Here is a 23,264-nt window from a genome sequence, read left to right as displayed (position 1 = left end):
TGTGAGAGTCACTGACATCCCCATTGGCTTGTTTGACAGCTTGCTGTCTTAGACCCTCTAGTGTGGGACAGGTCTGCTGTGCCACACTCAGCTCCTCCCTGGCAGGCCACCCTTCACCCAAAAGCTCAGCAGTGTCTGCTTCCAGCTCCTCTGGTGTAGGTTCTGCACAGGGTGGAAATTCTTCTTCCTCAGAACAAGAATCCACAGTAGAGGGAGGGATAGTAGGTAGTGCTTTACTTCTACTAGCCCTGGCTTTAGGGAGCACTTGGTCCATTGTTCCAGGATCCAAGTCACCCTGTCCTTTTTGCTTTTTGGCCTGAGCCCTGGTTAAAGCAAAAAAATGCCCTGGGATGCCCAGCATTGCTGCATGGGCCTCCAACTCCACATCTGACCAAGCTGATGTCTCCAAATCATTTCCTAGTAGACAGTCTACAGATAAATCTGAGGCTACCACAACTTTCATTGGACCAGTAACCCCCCCCCCCAGTTGAGATTTACAACAGCCATGGGGTGGCTAAGTGTGTTGTTGTGAGCATCGGTTACTTGGTACTGGTGACCAAGTAGGTGTTGTTCAGGGTGGACCAGTTTCTCTATCACCATTGTGACACTGGCACCTGTGTCCCTGTAGGCCTGAACCTCAACACCATTTATTAGGGGTAGTTGCTTGTACTTATCCATGTTAAGGGGACAAGCAACCAAGGTGGCTAAATCAATAGCCCCCTCAGAGACTAACACAGCCTCTGTGGTCTCCCTAATCAGACCAACTGTAGGAAAGTACCATCTTGCCTGGCATGTTACCCCCATTTTTCACTGTATATATGTTGTTTTAGTTGTATGTGTCACTGGGACCCTGGTAACCCAGGGCCCCAGTGCTCATAAGTGTGCCTGAATGTGTTACCTGTGTAGTGACTAAGGGGGTCATTCTGACCCCGGCGGTCTTAGACCACTGGGGCCAGGGTAGGCGGGAGCACCGCCGACAGGCCGGCGGTGCCCCGCAGGGCATTCTGACCGCGGCGGTAAAGCCGCAGTCAGACCGGCAACACTGGCGGTCTCCCGCCAGTGTACCGCCGCCCTATTGAATCCTCCAAGGCGGCGCAGCTAGCTGCGCCGCCGAGGGGATTCCGACCCCCCCTACCGCCATCCAGTTCCCGGCGGTCCGCCCGCCGGGAACCGGATGGCGGTAGGGGGGGTCGCGGGGCCCCTGGGGGCCCCTGCAGTGCCCATGCCACTGGCATGGGCACTGCAGGGGCCCCCGTAAGAGGGCCCCTACAAGTATTTCACTGTCTGCTTGGCAGACAGTGAAATACGCGACGGGTGCAACAGCACCCGTCGCACCTTCCCACTCCGCCGGCTCGATTACGAGCCGGCATCCTCGTGGGAAGGGAGTTTTTCCCTGGGCTGGCGGACGGTCTTTTGGCGACCGCCCGCCAGCCCAGGGAAAAACTTAGAATACCCTCCGCGGTCTTTCAACCGCAGAGCGGTATTTCGGAGGGGGGAACTCTGGCGGGCGGCCTCCGCCGCCCGTCAGGGTCAGAATGACCCCCTAACTGTCTCACTGAGGCTCTGCTAATCAGAACCTCAGTGGTTATGCTCTCTCATTTCTTTCCAAATTGTCACTGACAGGCTAGTGACCATTTTTACCAATTTACATTGGCTTACTGGAACACCCTTATAATTCCCTAGTATATGGTACTGAGGTACCCAGGGTATTGGGGTTCCAGGAGATCCCTATGGGCTGCAGCATTTCTTTTGCCACCCATAGGGAGCTCTGACAATTCTTACACAGGCCTGCCACTGCAGCCTGAGTGAAATAACGTCCACGTTATTTCACAGCCATTTTACACTGCACTTAAGTAACTTATAAGTCACCTATATGTCTAACCTTTACCTGGTAAAGGTTAGGTGCAAAGTTACTTAGTGTGAGGGCACCCTGGCACTAGCCAAGGTGCCCCCACATTGTTCAGAGCCCATTCCCTGAACTTTGTGAGTGCGGGGACACCATTACACGCGTGTACTACATATAGGTCACTACCTATATGTAGCTTCACAATGGTAACTCCGAATATGGCCATGTAACATGTCTATGATCATGGAATTGCCCCCTCTATGCCATCCTGGCATAGTTGGCACAATCCCATGATCCCAGTGGTCTGTAGCACAGACCCTGGTACTGCCAAACTGCCCTTCCTGGGGTTTCACTGCAGCTGCTGCTGCTGCCAACCCCTCAGACAGGCAGCTGCCCTCCTGGGGTCCAGCCAGGCCTGGCCCAGGATGGCAGAACAAAGAACTTCCTCTGAGAAAGGGTGTGACACCCTCTCCCTTTGGAAAATGGTGTGAAGGCAGGGGAGGAGTATCCTCCCCCAGCCTCTGGAAATGCTTTGTTGGGCACAGAGGTGCCCAATTCTGCATAAGCCAGTCTACACCGGTTCAGGGACCCCTTAGCCCCTGCTCTGGCGCGAAACTGGACAAAGGAAAGGGGAGTGACCACTCCCCTGACCTGCACCTCCCCTGGGAGGTGTCCAGAGCTCCTCCAGTGTGCTCCAGACCTCTGCCATCTTGGAAACAGAGGTGCTGCTGGCACACTGGACTGCTCTGAGTGGCCAGTGCCACCAGGTGACGTCAGAGACTCCTTGTGATAGGCTCCTTCAGGTGTTGCTAGCCTATCCTCTCTCCTAGGTAGCCAAACCCTCTTTTCTGGCTATTTAGGGTCTCTGTCTCTGGGGAAACTTTAGATAACGAATGCAAGAGCTCATCCAAGTTCCTCTGCATCTCTCTCTTCACCTTCTGATAAGGAATCGACTGCTGACCGCGCTGGAAGCCTACAAACCTGCAACATAGTAGCAAAGACGACTACTGCAACCCTGTAACGCTGATGCTGCCGCCTTCTCGACTGTTTTCCTGCTTGTGCATGCTGTGGGGGTAGTCTGCCTCCTCTCTGCACCAGAAGCTCCGAAGAAATCTCCTGTGGGTCGACGGAATCTTCCCCCTGCAACCGCAGGCACCAAAAAGCTGCATTACCAGTCCCTTGGGTCTCCTCTCAGCATGACGAGCGAGGTCCCTCGAATCCAGCGACTCTGTCCAAGTGACCCCCACAATCCAGTGACTCTTCAGTCCAAGTTTGGTGGAGGTAAGTCCTTGCCTCACCTCGCTGGGCTGCATTGCTGGGAACCGCGCCTTTGCAGCTACTCCGGCCCCTGTGCACTTCCGGCGGAAATCCTTTGTGCACAGCCAAGCCTGGGTCCACGGTACTCCAACCTGCATTGCACAACTTTCTAAGTTGGTCTCCGGCGACGTGGGACTCCTTTGTGCAACTTCGGCAAGCACGGTTTCATGCATTCTTGTAGTGCCTGTTTCTGGCACTTCTCCGGGTGCTACCGGATTCAGAGAGGTCTCCTTGTCTTGCGCGACGTCCCCTCTCTCTGCTGGTCCAATTTGCGACCTCCTGGTCCCTCATGGGCCTCAGCAGTGACCAAAAATGCTAACCGCACAATTTGCAGCTAGCAAGGCTTGTTAGCGCTCTTTCGGCGGGAAAACACTTTTGCACGACTCTCCACGGCAAGAGGGATCCGTCCACCAAAGGGGAAGTCTCTAGCCCTTTTCGTTCCTGCAGAAACCTCAGCTTCTTCTGTCCAGTAGAATCTTCTTTGCACCCGCAGCTGGCATTTCCTGGGCATCTGCCCATCTCCGACTTGCTTGTGACTTTTGGACTTGGTCCCCTTGTTCCACAGGTACCCTAGATTGGAAATACACAGTTGTTGCATTGCTGGTTTGTGTCTTTCCTGCATTATTCCTCTAACACGACTTCTTTGTCCTTAGGGGAACTTTAGTGCACTTTGCACTCACTTTTCAGGGTCTTGGGGAGGGTTATTTTTCTAACTCTCACTATTTTCTAATAGTCCCAGCGACCCTCTACAAGGTCACATAGGTTTGGGGTCCATTCGTGGTTCGCATTCCACTTTTGGAGTATATGGTTTGTGTTGCCCCTATCCCTATGTTTCCCCATTGCATCCTATTGTAACTATACATTGTTTGCACTGTTTTCTAAGACTATACTGCATATTTTTGCTATTGTGTATATATATCTTGTGTATATTTCCTATCCTCTCACTGAGGGTACACTCTAAGATACTTTGGCATATTGTCATAAAAATAAAGTACCTTTATTTTTAGTATAACTGTGAATTGTGTTTTCTTATGATATTGTGCATATGACACTAAGTGGTACTGTAGTAGCTTCACACGTCTCCTAGTTCAGCCTAAGCTGCTCTGCTAAGCTACCATTATCTATCAGCCTAAGCTGCTAGACACCCTATACACTAATAAGGGATAACTGGGCCTGGTGCAAGGTGCAAGTACCCCTTGGTACTCACTACAAGCCAGTCCAGCCTCCTACATTGGTTGTGCAGCGGTGGGATAAGTGCTTTGAGACTACTTACCACTCTTGTCATTGTACTTTTCATAAGAGAAAAATATACAAAACAAGGTCAGTGTATATACACATAGCCAAAAAGTTTTGCATTTCCTCTTTTCACTCTTTTCTAAGTGCTGAAAAGTACTTCTAACTTTCTAAAAAAGTTCTAAAAAGTTTTAAACGTTTTTTTCTCTGTCTTTCTAAAAGCTCTGACAAACTTTTTATCTTTTACTATCACTTTATCTCTCTCTAAAAATGTCTGGCACAGGCCAAAATGTTGATCTGTCCAAACTTGCATATGATCACCTTAGCTGGAAAGGAGCAAGGAATCTCTGCATAGAGAGAGGTTTGAGTGTAGGGAAGAATCCTTCCTTAGAACTGTTAATTAACATGCTTAGAGTACAGGATAAGGCCATAAGTGCCCAATCTGGTGAAAAAGTAGCTAATGGTTCTCAATCTGATCCAGGGACTCCCCCAGGAAAAGATTCAGGAAAGAAACTTCCTAGCCTGCCCATTACTAGACAGTCTAGCATAGTATAGTTGGTAATGATGATGAGCCACACCATAGAAATAGTGTGGTCTCACATCATAGCAAAAGCATTTATTCTCACCATACTGGTAGTGATGTTTCTGTTAGCCAAGCTGTTACGGTGGCTTCTGTAAGGGACAGGTCTCCTTCTGTCCATTCTCACCATACTTCTGTTTCAAGACATGTCCCTCCCACCCACCCTGATGACAGATTGTTAGAAAGGGAGCTCAATAGATTGAGAGTGGAACAAACCAGACTGAAGCTCAAGAAGCAACAGCTGGATTTGGATAGACAGACTTTAGAAGTAGAGAAGGAGAGACAGAAACTGGGTTTAGAAACCCATGGTGGCAGCAGCAGTATTCCCCATAGTCATCCTGCAAAAGAGCATGATTCCAGGAATCTGCACAAGATAGTTCCCCCTTATAAGGAGGGGGATGACATTAACAAGTGGTTTGCTGCACTTGAGAGGACCTGTGTTGTACAGGATGTCCCTCAAAGGCAGTGGGCTGCTATCCTATGGCTATCATTTAGTGGAAAAGGTAGGGATAGGCTCCTTACTGTGAAAGAAAATGATGCTAATAATTTCCAAGTTCTTAAGAATGCACTCCTGGATGGTTATGGCTTAACCACTGAACAGTACAGGATAAAGTTCAGAGAGACCAAAAAGGAGTCTTCACAAGACTGGGTTGATTTCATTGACCATTCAGTGAAGGCCTTGGAGGGGTGGTTACATGGCAGTAAAGTTACTGATTATGACAGCCTGTATAACTTGATCCTGAGAGAGCATATTCTTAATAATTGTGTGTCTGATTTGTTGCACCAGTACTTGGTGGACTCTGATCTGACCTCTCCCCAAGAATTGGGAAAGAAGGCAGACAAATGGGTCAGAACAAGGGTGAACAGAAAAGTTCATACAGGGGGTGACAAAGATGGCAACAAAAAGAAGGATGGTAAGTCTTCTGACAAGGGTGGGGACAAATCTAAAAATGAGTCTTCATCAGGCCCACAAAAACACGCTGGTGGGGGTGGTGGGCCCAAATCCTCTTTTAATCAGAACAAGGAAAATAAACCATGGTGCTATTTATGTAAAATAAAAGGCCATTGGACAACAGATCCCAGTTGTCCAAAGAAAGGCACCAAGCCTCCTACCACTACAACCCCTACTGCTACACCTAGTGTCCCTACTAATAGCAGTGGTGGTGGGAGCAAACCTACTAATAGCCAATCCAAGGGAGTAGCTGGGCTCACTATTGGTAACTTAGTTGGGGTTGGCCTTGTTAGGGAGGCCACAGAGGCTGTGTTAGTCTCTGAGGGGGCTATTGATTTAGCCACCTTAGTTGCTTGTCCCCTTAATATGGATAAGTACAAGCAGCTACCCCTAATAAATGGTGTTGAGGTTCAGGCCTACAGGGACACTGGTGCCAGTGTGACTATGGTCATAGAGAAACTGGTCCACCCTGAACAACACCTACTTGGTCACCAGTACCAAGTAACCGATGCTCACAACAACACACTTAGCCACCCCATGGCTGTTGTTAATCTCAACTGGGGGGGGGTTACTGGTCCAAAGAAAGTTGTGGTAGCTTCAGATTTACCTGTAGACTGTCTATCAGGGAATGATTTGGAGACATCAGCTTGGTCAGATGTGGAGTTGGAGGCCCATGCAGCAATGCTGGGCATCCCAGGGCATATTTTTGCTTTGACAAGGGCTCAGGCCAAAAAGCAAAAAGGACAGGGAAGCTTGGATCCTGGAACAATGGACCAAGTGCTCCCTAAAGCTAGGGCTAGTAGAAGCAAACCACTTCCTACTATCCCTCCCTCTACAGTGGATTCTACTTCTGAGGAAGAAGAATTCCCTCCCTGTGCAGAACCTACACCAGAGGAGCTGGAAGCAGACACTGCTGAGCTTTTGGGTGAAGGGGGGCCTACCAGAGAGGAGCTGAGTGTGGCACAGCAAACCTGTCCCACATTAGAGGGTCTCAGACAGCAAGCTGTCAAGCAGGCTAATGGGGATGTCAGTGACTCTCACAGAGTTTACTGGGAGGACAACCTCTTGTACACTGAGCATAGGGATCCTAAACCTTGAGCTGCCAGGAGATTAGTGATTCCTCAGGAGTACAGAAAGTTCCTCCTAACCCTGGCACATGACATTCCCCTAGCTGGACACCTGGGTCAAATGAAAACTTGGGACAGATTGGTTCCATTGTTTCATTGGCCTAGGATGTCTGAGGACACAAAGGAATTTTTTAACTCCTGTGAAACCTGTCAAGCCAGTGGCAAGACAGGTGGCACCCCAAAGGCACCCCTTATCCCACTGCCTGTGGTTGGGGTTCCATTTGAAAGGGTAGGGGGTGACATAGTTGGCCCCCTTCACCCTCCTACTGCTTCAGGCAATAGGTTTATCTTAGTGGTAGTGGACCATGCCACAAGATATCCTGAAGCTATTCCTTTAAGGACCACTACAGCACCTGCAGTGGCAAAGGCCCTCCTGGGAATACTTTCCAGGGTGGGCTTCCCAAAGGAAGTGGTATCAGACAGGGGAAGCAATTTCATGTCTGCATACTTAAAGGCCATGTGGAAGGAGTGTGGTGTAACGTACAAGTTCACAACACCCTATCATCCACAAACAAATGGACTGGTGGAGAGATTTAATAAAACTCTCAAAGGCATGATTATGGGTCTCCCTGAAAAACTCCGCAGGAGATGGGATATCCTTCTACCATGCCTCCTTTTTGCCTACAGGGAGGTACCCCAGAAAGGAGTGGGCTTCAGCCCCTTTGAACTTCTTTTTGGACACCCTGTTAGGGGTCCACTCACACTTGTAAAGGAGGGTTGGGAACAACCTTTAAAAGCTCCTAAGCAGGATATTGTGGATTATGTACTTGGCCTCAGATCAAGGATGGCTGAGTACATGAAAAAGGCCAGTAAAAACCTTCAGGCCAGCCAAGAGCTCCAGAAGCAATGGAATGATCAGAAGGCTGTTTTGGTTCAGTACCAACCAGGGCAGAAAGTGTGGGTCTTGGAGCCTGTGGCCCCAAGAGCACTCCAAGATAAATGGAGTGGTCCCCACACAATTGTTGAAAAGAAGGGAGAAGTCACCTATTTAGTTGACTTAGGCACTGCCAGGAGTCCCCTTAGGGTGCTCCATGTCAACCGCCTGAAACCCTACTATTACAGGGCTGATCTCACCCTGCTCATGGCAACTGATGAGGGACAGGAAGAAGACAGTGATCCTCTACCTGATCTCTTCTCTTCCACAGAACAAGATGCTCTTGTGGAAGGTGTAGTTTTGGCTGATTGTCTTACTGCAGAGCAGAAAGATAATTGCATAAATCTCCTAGATCAATTCTCTGAACTCTTCTCTACTGTGCCAGGTACCACTTCTTGGTGTGAGCACACTATAGATACTGGAGACAGTTTACCTGTCAAAAGTAAGATCTATAGGCAGCCTGACCATGTCAGGGACTGCATAAAGCAAGAGGTCCAGAAAATGTTAGAACTAGGAGTGGTTGAGCACTCTGACAGTCCATGGGCTTCTCCTGTGGTACTGGTACCAAAACCCCATTCCAAAGATGGAAAGAAGGAAATGCGGTTTTGTGTAGACTATAGAGGTCTCAACTTGGTAACCAAAACTGATGCTCACCCTATACCCAGGGCAGATGAGCTCATAGATACACTGGCATCTGCCAAGTATCTAAGCACTTTTGATTTGACTGCAGGGTATTGGCAGATCAAATTATCAGAAGATGCTAAACCTAAGACTGCATTTTCTACCATTGGAGGACATTACCAGTTTACTGTAATGCCTTTTGGTTTGAAAAATGCACCTGCCACTTTTCAGAGGTTGGTGAACACAGTCCTGCAAGGGCTGGAAGCTTTCAGTGCAGCATATTTGGACGATATAGCTGTCTTTAGCTCCAGCTGGGATGATCACCTGGTCCACCTATGGAAAGTTTTGGAGGCCCTGCAAAAGGCAGGCCTCACTATCAAGGCTTCAAAGTGCCAGATAGGGCAGGGTAAGGTGGTTTATCTGGGACACCTTGTTGGTGGGGAACAGATTGCACCACTTCAGGGGAAAATCCAAACTATTATTGATTGGGTTCCCCCTACCACTCAGACTCAGGTGAGAGCCTTCCTAGGCCTCACTGGGTATTACAGGAGGTTCATTAAGAACTATGGCTCCATTGCAGCCCCTCTTAATGACCTCACATCCAAGAAAATGCCTAAAAAGGTATTATGGACAGCAAACTGTCAGAAAGCTTTTGAGGAGCTGAAGCAGGCCATGTGCTCTGCACCTGTCCTGAAAAGCCCTTGTTACTCTAAAAAATTCTATGTCCAAACTGATGCATCTGAATTAGCAGTAGGGGCAGTCCTATCACAACTTAATTCTGAGGGCCAGGATCAACCTGTTGCTTTTATTAGTAGGAGGTTGACCCCTAGAGAAAAGCGTTGGTCTGCCATAGAGAGGGAGGCCTTTGCTGTGGTTTGGGCACTGAAGAAGTTGAGGCCATACCTGTTTGGCACTCACTTCATTGTTCAGACAGACCACAAACCTCTACTTTGGCTGAAACAAATGAAAGGTGAAAATCCTAAATTGTTGAGGTGGTCCATATCCCTACAGGGAATGGACTATACAGTGGAACATAGACCTGGGAGTAGCCACTCCAATGCAGATGGACTCTCCAGATATTTCCACTTAGACAATGAAGACTCATCAGGTCATGGCTAGTCTTATTGTCCTTCGTTTGGGGGGGGGGTTGTGTAGGAAAGTACCATCTTGCCTGGCATGTTACCCCCATTTTTCACTGTATATATGTTGTTTTAGTTGTATGTGTCACTGGGACCCTGGTAACCCAGGGCCCCAGTGCTCATAAGTGTGCCTGAATGTGTTACCTGTGTAGTGACTAACTGTCTCACTGAGGCTCTGCTAATCAGAACCTCAGTGGTTATGCTCTCTCATTTCTTTCCAAATTGTCACTGACAGGCTAGTGACCATTTTTACCAATTTACATTGGCTTACTGGAACACCCTTATAATTCCCTAGTATATGGTACTGAGGTACCCAGGGTATTGGGGTTCCAGGAGATCCCTATGGGCTGCAGCATTTCTTTTGCCACCCATAGGGAGCTCTGACAATTCTTACACAGGCCTGCCACTGCAGCCTGAGTGAAATAACGTCCACGTTATTTCACAGCCATTTTACACTGCACTTAAGTAACTTATAAGTCACCTATATGTCTAACCTTTACCTGGTAAAGGTTAGGTGCAAAGTTACTTAGTGTGAGGGCACCCTGGCACTAGCCAAGGTGCCCCCACATTGTTCAGAGCCAATTCCCTGAACTTTGTGAGTGCAGGGACACAATTACACGAGTGTACTACATATAGGTCACTACCTATATGTAGCTTCACAATGGTAACTCCGAATATGGCCATGTAACATGTCTATGATCATGGAATTGCCCCCTCTATGCCATCCTGGCATAGTTGGCACAATCCCATGATCCCAGTGGTCTGTAGCACAGACCCTGGTACTGCCAAACTGCCCTTCCTGGGGTTTCACTGCAGCTGCTGCTGCTGCCAACCCCTCAGACAGGCAGCTGCCCTCCTGGGGTCCAGCCAGGCCTGGCCCAGGATGGCAGAACAAAGAACTTCCTCTGAGAAAGGGTGTGACACCCTCTCCCTTTGGAAAATGGTGTGAAGGCAGGGGAGGAGTAGCCTCCCCCAGCCTCTGGAAATGCTTTGTTGGGCACAGAGGTGCCCAATTCTGCATAAGCCAGTCTACACCGGTTCAGGGACCCCTTAGCCCCTGCTCTGGCGCGAAACTGGACAATGGAAAGGGGAGTGACCACTCCCCTGACCTGCACCTCCCCTGGGAGGTGTCCAGAGCTCCTCCAGTGTGCTCCAGACCTCTGCCATCTTGGAAACAGAGGTGCTGCTGGCACACTGGACTGCTCTGAGTGGCCAGTGCCACCAGGTGACGTCAGAGACTCCTTGTGATAGGCTCCTTCAGGTGTTGTTAGCCTATCCTCTCTCCTAGGTAGCCAAACCCTCTTTTCTGGCTATTTAGGGTCTCTGTCTCTGGGGAAACTTTAGATAACGAATGTAAGAGCTCATCCGAGTTCCTCTGCATCTCTCTCTTCACCTTCTGATAAGGAATCGACTGCTGACCGCGCTGGAAGCCTACAAACCTGCAACATAGTAGCAAAGACGACTACTGCAACTCTGTAACGCTGATCCTGCCGCCTTCTCGACTGTTTTCCTGCTTGTGCATGCTGTGGGGGTAGTCTGCCTCCTCTCTGCACCAGAAGCTCCGAAGAAATCTCCTGTGGGTCGACGGAATCTTCCCCCTGCAACCGCAGGCACCAAAAAGCTGCATTACCGGTCCCTTGGGTCTCCTCTCAGCACGACGAGCGAGGTCCCTCGAATCCAGCGACTCTGTCCAAGTGACCCCCACAGTCCAGTGACTCTTCAGTCCAAGTTTGGTGGAGGTAAGTCCTTGCCTCACCTCGCTGGGCTGCATTGCTGGGAACCGCGACTTTGCAGCTACTCCGGCCCCTGTGCACTTCCGCTAGAAATCCTTTGTGCACAGCCAAGCCTGGGTCCACGGCACTCTAACCTGCATTGCACGACTTTCTAAGTTGGTCTCCGGCGATGTGGGACTCCTTTGTGCAACTTCGGCGAGCACCGTTTCACGCATCCTTGTAGTGCCTGTTTCTGGCACTTCTATGGGAGCTACCGGCTTCGGAGAGGGCTCCTTGTCTTGCTCGATGTCCCTTCTCTCTTCAGGTCCAATTTGCGACCTCCTGGTCTCTCCTGGGCCTCAGCAGCGACCAAAAACGCTAACAGCACGATTTGCAGCTAGCAAGTCTTGTTAGCGTTCTTTCGGCGGTAAAACACTTCTGCACGACTCTCCACGGCGAGAGGGATTTGTCCACCAAAGGGGAAGTCTCTAGCCCTTTTCGTTCCTGCAGAAACCTCAGCTTCTTCTGTCCAGTAGAAGCTTCTTTGCACCCGCAGCTGGCATTTCCTGGGCATCTGCCCATCTCCGACTTGCTTGTGACTTTTGGACTTGGTCCCCTTGTTCCACAGGTACCCTAGATTGGAAATCCACAGTTGTTGCATTGCTGGTTTGTGTCTTTCCTGCATTATTCCTCTAACACGACTTCTTTGTCCTTAGGGGAACTTTAGTGCACTTTGCACTCACTTTTCAGAGTCTTGGGGAGGGTTATTTTTCTAACTCTCACTATTTTCTAATCGTCCCAGCGACCCTCTACAAGGTCATATAGGTTTGGGGTCCATTCGTGGTTCGCATTCCACTTTTGGAGTATATGGTTTGTGTTGCCCCTATCCCTATGTTTCCCCATTGCATCCTATTGTAACTATACATTGTTTGCACTGTTTTCTAAGACTATACTGCATATTTTTGCTATTGTGTATATATATCTTGTGTATATTTCCTATCCTCTCACTGAGGGTACACTCTAAGATACTTTGGCATATTGTCATAAAAATAAAGTACCTTTATTTTTAGTATAACTGTGTATTGTGTTTTCTTATGATATTGTGCATATGACACTAAGTGGTACTGTAGTAGCTTCACACGTCTCCTAGTTCATCCTAAGCTGCTCTGCTAAGCTACCATTATCTATCAGCCTAAGCTGCTAGACACCCTATACACTAATAAGGGATAACTGGGCCTGGTGCAAGGTGCAAGTACCCCTTGGTACTCACTACAAGCCAGTCCAGCCTCCTACACCAACCCCAACTAAGTTACCAAAGGTGAGCCCAGCTACTCCCTTGGATTGGCTATTAGTAGGTTTGCTCCCACCACCACTGCTATTAGTAGGGACACTAGGTGTAGCAGTAGGGGTTGTAGTGGTAGGAGGCTTGGTGCTTTTCTTTGGACAACTGGGATCTGCTGTCCAATGGCCTTTTATTTTACATAAATAGCACCATGGTTTATTTTCTTTGTTTTGATTAGAAGACGATTTGGGCCCACCACCCCCACCAGTGTGTTTTTGTGGGCATGATGAAGACTCATTTTTAGATTTGTCCCCACACTTGTCAGAAGACTTACCATCCTTTTTCTTATTGTCATCTTTGTCACCCCCTGTATGAACTTTTCTGTTCACCCTTGTTCTGACCCATTTGTCTGCATTCTTTCCCAATTATTGGGGAGAGGTCAGATCAGAGTCCACCAAGTACTGGTGCAACAAATCAGACACACAATTATTAAGAATATGCTCTCTCAGGATCAAGTTATATAGGCTTTCATAATCAGTAACTTTACTGCCATGTAACCACCCCTCCAAGGCCTTCACTGAATGGTCAACAAGTCTACCCAGTCTTGTGAAGACTCCTTTTTGGTCTCTCTGAACTTCATCCTGTAATGTTCAGTGGTTAAGCCATAACCATCCAGGAGTGCATTCTTAAGAATAGTGAAATTATTGGCATCACTTTCTTTCACAGTAAGGAGCCTATCCCTACCCTTTCCACTAAATGATAACCATAGGATAGCAGCCCACTGTCTTTGAGGGACATCCTGTACAACACAGGCACTCTCAAGTGCAGCAAACCACTTGTTAATGTCATCCCCCTCCTTATAAGGGGGAACTATCTTGTGCAGATTCCTTGAATCATGCTCTCTTGCAGGATGACTATGGGGAATACTGCTGCTGCCACCATGGGTTTCTAAACCCAATTTCTGTCTTTCTTTTTCTACTTCTAAAGACTGCCTATCTAAATCCAGCTGTTGCTGCTTGAGCTTCAGCCTGGATTGTTCCACTCTCAATCTATTGAGTTCCCTTTCTAACATTCTGTCATCAGGGTGGGTGGGAGAGGCATGTCTAGAAACAGAAGTATGCTGAGATTGAACAGAAGGAGACCTGGCCCTAACAGATGGCACCCTAACTGCCTGGCTAATAGAAACAGCATTTCTACTATGGTCAGAGTGAATACTCTTACTGTGATGTGAGACCACACTATCAGTATGATGTGACTCAACCTCAGTACCAGCTATGCTAGGTTGTCTGCTAAAGGACAGGCTAGGAAGTTTCTTCTCTAACTCTTTAGCTAGGGGTGCCCCAGGGTCAGATTGGGAACCATCAGCTAACTTTTCAACAGGAGTGCCAGCTTGGGCCTTATCCTGTTCAACAAGCATATGCACTAACAGTTCTCTAGAGGGATTCTTCCTTACACTTAAACCTCTATCTATGCAGAGACTCCTTGCCTCTTTCCAGCTAAGGTTATCATAAGCACGTTTGGACAGAACAACAGTTTGGCCTGTGCCAGACATTTTAGAAAGAGTTTAAGTGACAGAAAAAGAGAGAAAACGTTTTTCAGAACTTTTGAGAAGACAGAAAAAAAAAACTTTTAAAACTTTTTAAGAACTTTTAGAAAGTTTAGAGGTACTTTTCAGCACTTAGAAAAGAGTGAAAAGAGAAAACGCAAAACGTTTTGGTTAGGTGTACATACACTGAACTTGTTTTGTATATTTTTCTCTTATGAAAAGTACAGTGACAAAAGTGGTAAGTAGTTGCAAAGTACTGATCCCACCGCTGCACAACCAATGTAGGAGGCTGGACTGGCTTATAGTGAGTACCAAGGGGTACTTACACCTTGCACCAGGCCCACGTATCCCTTATTAGTGTATAGGGTGTCTAGCAGCTTAGGCTGGTAGATAATGGTAGCTTAGCAGAGCAGCTTAGGCTGAACTAGGAGACGAGTGAAGCTCCTACAGTACCACTAGTGTCCCTTGCACAATATCATAAGAAAACACAATACACAGATATACTAAAAATAAAGGTACTTTATTTTTATGACAATATGCCAAAGTATCTCAGAGTGTACCCTCAGTATGAGAATAGCAAATATACACAAGATATATGTACACAATACCAAAAATATGCAGTATAGTCTTAGAAAACAGTGCAAACAATGTATAGTTACAATAGGATGCAATGGGGACACATAGGGATAGGGGCAACACAAACCATATACTCCAAAAGTGGAATGCGAACCACGAATGGACCCCAAACCTATGTGACCTTGTAGAGGGTCGCTGGTACTATTAGAAAATAGTAAGGGTTAGAAAAATAGCCCCCCCCAAGACCCTGAAAAGTGAGTGCAAAGTGCACTAATGTTCCCCAAAGGACATAGAAGTTGTGATAGGGGAATTCAGCAGGAAAGACACAAACCAGCAATGCAACAACAATGGATTTCCAGTCAAGGGTACCTGTGGGATAAGGGGACCAAGTCCAAAAGTCACAAGCAAGTCGGAGATGGGCAGATGCCCAGCAAATGCCAGCTTTGGGTGCAAAGAAGCTGCTACTGGACAGTAGAAGCTGAAGATTCTGCAGGAACGACAAGGGCTAGAGACTTTCCCTTTGGAGGATGAATCCCGCACACCTTGGAGAGTCGTGCAAAAGTGTTTTCCCGCCGAAATACCGCCAACAAGCATTGCTAGCTGCAAATCATGTGGTTAGGGTTTTTGGATGCTGCTGTGGCCCAGAAGGGACCAGGATTTCGCCAATTGCATCTGGGGACAGAGGGGGCGTCGAGCAAATCAAGGAGCCCTCTCAGAAGCAGGCAGCACCTGCAGAAGTGCTGGAACCTGCACTACGAAGAAGAGTGAAACGGTGCTCACCCGAAGTTGCACAAAGGAGTCCCACGCCGCCGGAGGACAACTTAGAAAGTCGTGCAATGCAGGTTAGAGTGCCGTGGACTCAGGCTTGGCTGTGCACAAAGGATTTCCACCGGAAGTGCACAGAGGCCAGAGTAGCTGCAAAAGTCGCAGTTCCCAGCAATGCAGTCTGGCGTGGGGAGGCAAGGACTTACCTCCACCAAACGTGGACTGAAGAGTCACTGGACTGTGGGAGTCACTTGGACACAGTTGCTGGATTCAAGGGACCTCGCTCGTCGTGCTGAGAGGAAACCCAGGGGACCGGTGATGCCGTCGACCCACGGGAGATTTCTTCGGAGCTTCTAGTGCAGAGAGGAGGCAGACTACCCCCACAGCATGCACCACCAGGAAAACAGTCGAGAAGGCAGCAGGATCAGCGTTACAGAGTTGCAGTAGTCGTTTTTGCTACTTTGTTGCAGTTTTGCAGGCTTCCAGCGCGGTCAGCAGTCGATTCCTTGGCAGAAGGTGAAGAGAGAGATGCAGAGGAACTCTGATGAGCTCTTGCAGTCGTTATCTAAGGAGTTCCCCAAAGCAGAGACCCTAAATAGCCAGAAAAGAGGGTTTGGCTACTTAGGAGAGAGGATAGGCTAGCAACACCTGAAGGAGCCTATCAGAAGGAGTCTCTGACATCACCTGCTGGCCCTGGCCACTCAGAGCAGTCCAGTGTGCCAGCAGCACCTCTGTTTCCAAGATGGCAGAGGTCTGGAGCACACTGGAGGAGCTCTGGGCACCTCCCAGAGGAGGTGCAGGTCAGGGGAGTGGTCACTCCCCTTTCCTTAGTCCAGTGTCGCGCCAGAGCAGGGCTGAGGGGTCCCTGAACCGGTGCAGACTGGCTTATGCAGAAATGGGCACCATCTGTGCCCATGAAAGCATTTCCAGAGGCTGGGGGAGGCTACTCCTCCCCTGCCTTAACACCTTTTTCCAAAGGGAGAGGGTGTAACACCCTCTCTCTGAGGAAGTCCTTTGTTCTGCCATCCTGGGCCAGGCCTGGCTGGACCCCAGGAGGGCAGAAACCTGTCTGAGGGGTTGGCAGCAGCAGCAGCTGCAGTGAAACCCCTGAAAAGGCAGTTTGGCAGTACCAGGGTCTGTGCTACAGACCTGTGGGATCATGGGATTGTACCAACAATGCCAGGATGGCATAGAGGGGGCAATTCCATGATCTTAGACATGTTACATGGCCATATTCGGAGTTACCATTGTGAAGCTACACATAGGTAGTGACCTATGTGTAGTGCACGCGTGTAATGGTGTCCCCGCACTCACAAGGTCCGGGGAATTTGCCCTGAACAATGTGGGGGCACCTTGGCTATTGCCAGGGTGCCCACACACTAAGTAACTTTGCACCTAACCTTTACCAGGTAAAGGTTAGGTATATAGGTGACTTATAAGTTACTTAAGTGCAGTGGTAAATGGCTGTGAAATAACGTGGACGTTATTTCACTCAGGCTGCAGTGGCAGGCCTGTGTAAGAATAGTCAGAGCTCCCTATGGGTGGCAAAAGAAATGCTGCAGCCCATAGGGATCTCCTGGAAACCCATTACCCTGGGAACTTCAGTACCATATACTAGGGAATTTTAAGGGTGTTCCAGTATGCCAATGTGAATTGGTAAAATTGGTCACTAGCCTGTTAGTGACAATTTGGAAAGAAATGAGAGAGCATAACCACTGAGGTTCTGGATAGCAGAGCCTCAGTGAGATAGTTAGTCATAACACAGTCAGGCACACTTATGAGCACTGGGGCCCTGGCTGGCAGGGTCCCAGTGACACATACAACTAAAACAACATATATACAGTGAAAAATGGGGGTAACATGCCAGGCAAGATGGTACTTTCCTACAACCGCCCACAGCGACAGTGTACAACGCCAGCACAGTTACCTCTTATCCCCTTGTCCCACCTTACAGGTCAGGCAGCCGCCATTTCAGGAGGCCACATGGGATGGATGTTAACTGCGTCACACTTATCTAGACTGGGAATATAGACAGATACCGGCACATTGCGGATTAATAACGTTTCTGAAAATAGGACATTGTGATACCTCTGTGTTGGATGACTCTCTGCTCGCTGTTCTCCTCCATAGGGCACGTCCGCTGGGGCAGGGGATGAGGTGGCGGCATCCTCGGGAGTACAGACCCCTGGTGGACCTGTCGACAATAGAAGAGAGACACATCCTAGTCACATACAGACTTGATCGTGCAACATTTCAGGAACTGTGTGCCCAGTTGGAGCCGGACCTGATGTCAGCTATCAGCCATCCCACAGGAATCCCCCCTCTAGTGCAGGTCCTGTCTTTACTCCATTTCCTGGCCAGTGGGTCTTTTCAAACAACAGTGGTCATTGCATCAGGGATGTCCCAACCAATGTTCTCTAACGTGTTGTCCAGAGTGTTGTCTGCCCTGCTGAAACACATGCGCAGCTACATCGTGTTCCCTCAGGTGGAGGATTTGCCCACAGTGAAAGGTGACTTTTATGCCCTGGGAAATATCCCCAACATCATTGGTGCCATTGATGGGACACTTGTGGCATTTGTACTCCCGCAGAAATGAACAGGTGTACAGAAACCAGAAGAGCTACCATTCCATGAATTTGCATATGGTGTGTTTGGCAGACCAGTACATCTCCCATGTGAGTGTGTCCTGGCTCTGTGCATGACGCTTACATTTTGAGGAATAGCAGCATCCCTTATGTGATGGGGCAACTCCAGAGACACCGTGTGTGGCTAATAGGTGAGGCCAAGGTCCCAATACAGTTGACATAGGTGTCTGGGTATGGGGATGTCCCAAGGGTTAGTGTGTGTCTAACAGTTGTCCCTTGATATTTGCAGGTGACTCTGGTTACCCCAACCTCTCATGGCTACTGGCCCCAGTGAGGAATGCCAGGACAAGGGCAGAGGAATGCTACAATGAGGCACATGGGCGTACAAGGAGGATTATTGAAAGGAACTTCGGCCTCCTGAAGGCCAGATTCCGGTGCCTCCATCTGGCAGGTGCCTCCCTATACTACTCACCGAAGAATGTGTGCCAGATAATCGTGGCTTGCTGTATGCTGCACAACCTGGCTCTGCGATGACAGGTGCCTTTTCTGCAGGAGGATGGGCCAGATGGTGGTCTTGTGGCAGCTGTGGAGCCTGTGGACAGTGAAGAATAGGAGGCAGAAGAAGAGGATATCGACAACAGAAACAACACCATCATGCAATACTTCCAGTGAGACACAGGTAAGAAGATGTAACTGCTTCCCACATCTCATACTATTGTTTGAGCTAGCATAAGTCTGTCATTTCCATTTAGTGTATGGACCCTGACTTGTCACTTTGACTTTCCATTTCACAGATCTGGGTCCCACTTTGTGCCCTATGCTATATTTACTGCTGGCCTTCAGCTGTGTTACATTGGTATGTGAACAAGTAAATTGGCATTGCTATATTCCATAGAGATTGCAATTACACATGTGTGATTGTTTTGTGATTGAAGTGTGTTTATTCCTGTGCTAATAAGTGGAGGGGGTTGTAAAATGGGCTGGGGTGATGGTGGAGGAATGTCCATGGCAGAGTCCAGTCTATTTGTTTCACAGGTGCATTGTCCAAAGGGGCATAGGAAGTGGAGCAATGACAGTTTAACATCTTAGCTGCTGGGCCTTCTCCCCCAGCTGAGCCCTTTTTTGCTATTTGGGGTAGTTTGCGCTTAGGCCTTCATAACATTTTGTCCACATAAGCTATCCACGCCAAATTTGCGTCCTTTTTTTTCAACATCCTAGGGATTCTAATGGTACCCAGAGTTTGTGGTTTGCTCTGGGGGAGACCAAGATATTAGCCAAAATACAGTGAATTATTTTTTTAATTTTTTTAAATGGGGAAAAAGGGCTGCCGAAGAAGGCTTGTGTTTTTTTCCCTGAAAATGGCATCAACAAAGGGTTTCTGGTGCTAAAATCACCATCTTCCCACCTTTCAGGTACGGGCCGACTTGAATCAGAAAACCAGATTTTTCAACACAATTTTGCCATTTTACTGGGATATACCCCATTTTTACTATTTTTGGTGCTTTCAGCCTCCTTCCAGTTAGTGACAGGAATGGGTGTGAAACCAATGCTGGATCCCGGAAAGCTAAACATTTCTGAAAAGTAGGCAAAATTCTGAATTCAGCAAAGGGTCATTTGTGTAGATCCTACAAGGTTTTCCTACAGAAAATAACAGCTGAAATAAAAAAATATTGAAAGTGAGCTGAAAAAAACAGCCATTTTTATCCAGATTTTACTCTGTAACTTTTTCCTGCAATGTCAGATTTTTTAAAGCAATATACCGTTACGTGTGCTGGACTTTTCGGTTGCAAGGATACATAGGGCTTGTAGGTTAATCAAGATCCCTAGGTACCCAGAGCCAATAAATGAGCTGCACGTTGCAATGGGTTTTCATTCTATACCGGGTATACAGCAATTCATTTGCTGAAATATAAAGAGTGAAAAATAGGTATCAAGCAAACCTTTGTATTTCCAAAATGGGCATAAGATAAGGTGTTGAGAAGCAGTGGTTATTTGCACATCTCTGAATTCCGGGGTGCCCATACTAGCATGTGAATTACAGGCCATTTCTCAAATAGACGTCTTTTTTACACACTGTCTTACATTTGGAAGGAAAAAATGTAGGGAAAGACAAGGGGCAATAACACTTGTTTTGCTATTCTGTATTCCCCCAATTCTCCCGATAAAAATGGTACCTCACTTGCGTGGGTAGGCCTAATGCTCGCAACAGGAAACGCAACATGGACACATCACATTTTTACATTGAAATCTGATGTGTTTTTTGCAAAGTGCCTAGCTGTAGATTTTGGCCTTTAGCTCAGCCGGCACCCAGGGAAACCTAGCAAACCTTGGCATTTTTGAAAACTAGACACCTAGGGGAATCCAAGATGAGGTGACTTGTGGTGCTCTCACCAGGTTCTGTTACCCAGAATCATTTGCAAACCTCAATATTTGGCTAAAAAAACAAATTTCCCTCACATTTCGGTGACAGAAAGTTCTGAAATCTGAGAGCAGCTACAAATTTCCTTCCACCCAGCGTTCCCCCAAGTCTCCCGATAAAATTGATACCTCACTTGTGTGGGTAGGCATAGCGCCCGCGACAGGAAATGCCCCAAAACGCAACGTGAACACATCCCATTTTTTGACAGAAAACAGAGGTGTTTTTTGCAAAGTGCCTACCTGTAGATTTTGGCCTCTAGCTCAGCCGGCACCTAGGGAAACCTACCAAACCTGTGCATTTTTGAAAACTAGAGACCTAGTGGAATCCTAGATTGGGTGACTTGTGGGGCTTTGACCAGGTTCTGTTACCCAGAATCCTTTGCAAACCTCAAAATTTGGCTAAAAAAACAAATTTTCCTCACATTTCGCTGACAGAAAGTTCTGGAATCTGAGAGGAGCTACAAATTTCCTTCCACCCAGCGTTCCCCCAAGTCTCCCGATAAAAATGGTACCTCACTTGTGTGGGTAGGCCTGGTTCCCGCGACAGGAATAGATCACACTACGGTCCATGTTGGTCCTTACATGAGGCAGCTGTTGACTCTGGGGTGATCCATTCCTGACGCAGGCACTAGGTGTAGGCACCCAAGTGGGGTAGTGTTTTTATCAGGACAGGTGAGGAATCACTGGGTGGTAGGAATTTTGTGGATCCCAGCATATTCCTGTAGTTTGTGTGACAGAAATGCGAGAAAAATAGAGTTTTTATTCAACATTTCAGCTTTGCAGGGTATTCTGGGTAAGAAAACTTTGGGGAATCCACACAAGTCACACCTCTGTGGACTCCCCCGAATGTCTAGTTTCCAGAAATGTTTGGGTTTAGTGTATTTCTCTATATGGCCGCCGAACCCAGGACCAAAAACACAGGTGCCTGCCTTACAAAACCAGTTTGTTTTGCGATAGATAATTTTGATGTCTCCACAATACGATTTGGGGGGTAGAATTTGGGGCTGAACTAAATTGGGGAGCTCCCAAGAGAGCACTCTCTCTCTCTGCTTTCCGACGCATTCACCTGCTCTCTGGGTTGGGCTAACCCACTATTACCCTGTTGCACAGACTGCTTGCGAAGAGACAGCAGGACTGTCCTCATCATCTCCCTCATAATTTACTGGAAGAGGAGTTATCGAATGGGACTCCCAGAGTCTGCGCCATTGTCCTATCCCTCAGATGCTGTCTCATTATCTGATGTCTCAGTCTCTGATCCTATGTCAGAGCTGTCCTCCATAACCAGAGTGACGGCAACAGTCATCCATCAAGATGCCATCTCTGCTATTGGCTAAACTGTTTGTAGGAGGCTGGACTGGCTTGGAGTGAGTACCAAGGGGTACTTGCACCTTGCACCAGGCCCAGTTATCCCTTATTAGTGTATAGGGTGTCTAGCAGCTTAGGCTGATAGATAATGATAGCTTAGCAGAGCAGCTTAGGCTGAACTAGGAGACGTGTGAAGCTACTACAGTACCACTTAGTGTCATATGCACAATATCATAAGAAAACACAATACACAGTTATACTAAAAATAAAGGTACTTTATTTTTATGACAATATGCCAAAGTATCTTAGAGTGTACCCTCAGTGAGAGGATAGGAAATATACACAAGATATATATATACACAATAGCAAAAATATGCAGTATAGTCTTAGAAAACAGTGCAAACAATGTATAGTTACAATAGGATGCAATGGGGAAACATAGGGATAGGGGCAACACAAACCATATACTCCAAAAGTGGAATGTGAACCACGAATGGACCCCAAACCTATGTGACCTTGTAGAGGGTCGCTGGGACTATTAGAAAATAGTGAGAGTTAGAAAAATAACCCTCCCCAAGACCCTGAAAAGTGAGTGCAAAGTGCACTAAAGTTCACCTAAGGACAAAGAAGTCGTGTTAGAGGAATAATGCAGGAAAGACACAAACCAACAATGCAACAACTGTGGATTTCCAATCTAGGGTACCTGTGGAACAAGGGGACTAAGTCCAAAAGTCACAAGCAAGTCGGAGATGGGCAAATGCCCAGGAAATGCCAGCTGCGGGTGCAAAGAAGCTTCTACTGGACAGAAGAAGCTGCGGTTTCTGCAAGAACGAAAAGGGCTAGAGACTTCCCCTTTGGTGGACGGATCCCTCTTGCCGTGGAAAGTCGTGCAGAAGTGTTTTCCCGCAGAAAGAACGCCAACAAGCCTTGCTAGCTGCAAATCATGCGGTTAGCGTTTTTGGACGCTGCTGAGGCCCAGGAGGGATCAGGAGGTCGCAAATTGGACCAGCAGAGAGAAGGGACGTCGAGCAAGACAAGGAGCCCTCTCTGAAGCCGGTAGCACCCAGAGAAGTGCCAGAAACAGGCACTACAAGGATGCGTGAAATGGTGCTCACCGAAGTTGCACAAAGGAGTCCCACGTCGCCGGAGACCAACTTAGAAAGTCGTGCAATGCAGGTTAGAGTGCTGTGGACACAGGCTTGGCTGTGCACAAAGGATTTCTGCCGGAAGTGCACAGGGGCCGGAGTAGCTGCAAAAGTCGCGGTTCCCAGCAATGCAGCCCAGCGAGGTGAGGCAAGGACTTACCTCCACCAAACTTGGACTGAAGAGTCACTGGACTGTAGGGGTCACTGGGACAGAGTCGCTGGATTCGAGGGACCTCGCTAG

This window comes from Pleurodeles waltl, chromosome 5 (assembly GCF_031143425.1).
Source record: "Pleurodeles waltl isolate 20211129_DDA chromosome 5, aPleWal1.hap1.20221129, whole genome shotgun sequence".
Lineage (NCBI taxonomy): Eukaryota > Metazoa > Chordata > Amphibia > Caudata > Salamandridae > Pleurodeles > Pleurodeles waltl.
The sequence above is the reverse complement of the archived record's forward strand: the minus strand, read 5'-3'. Positions refer to the sequence as shown.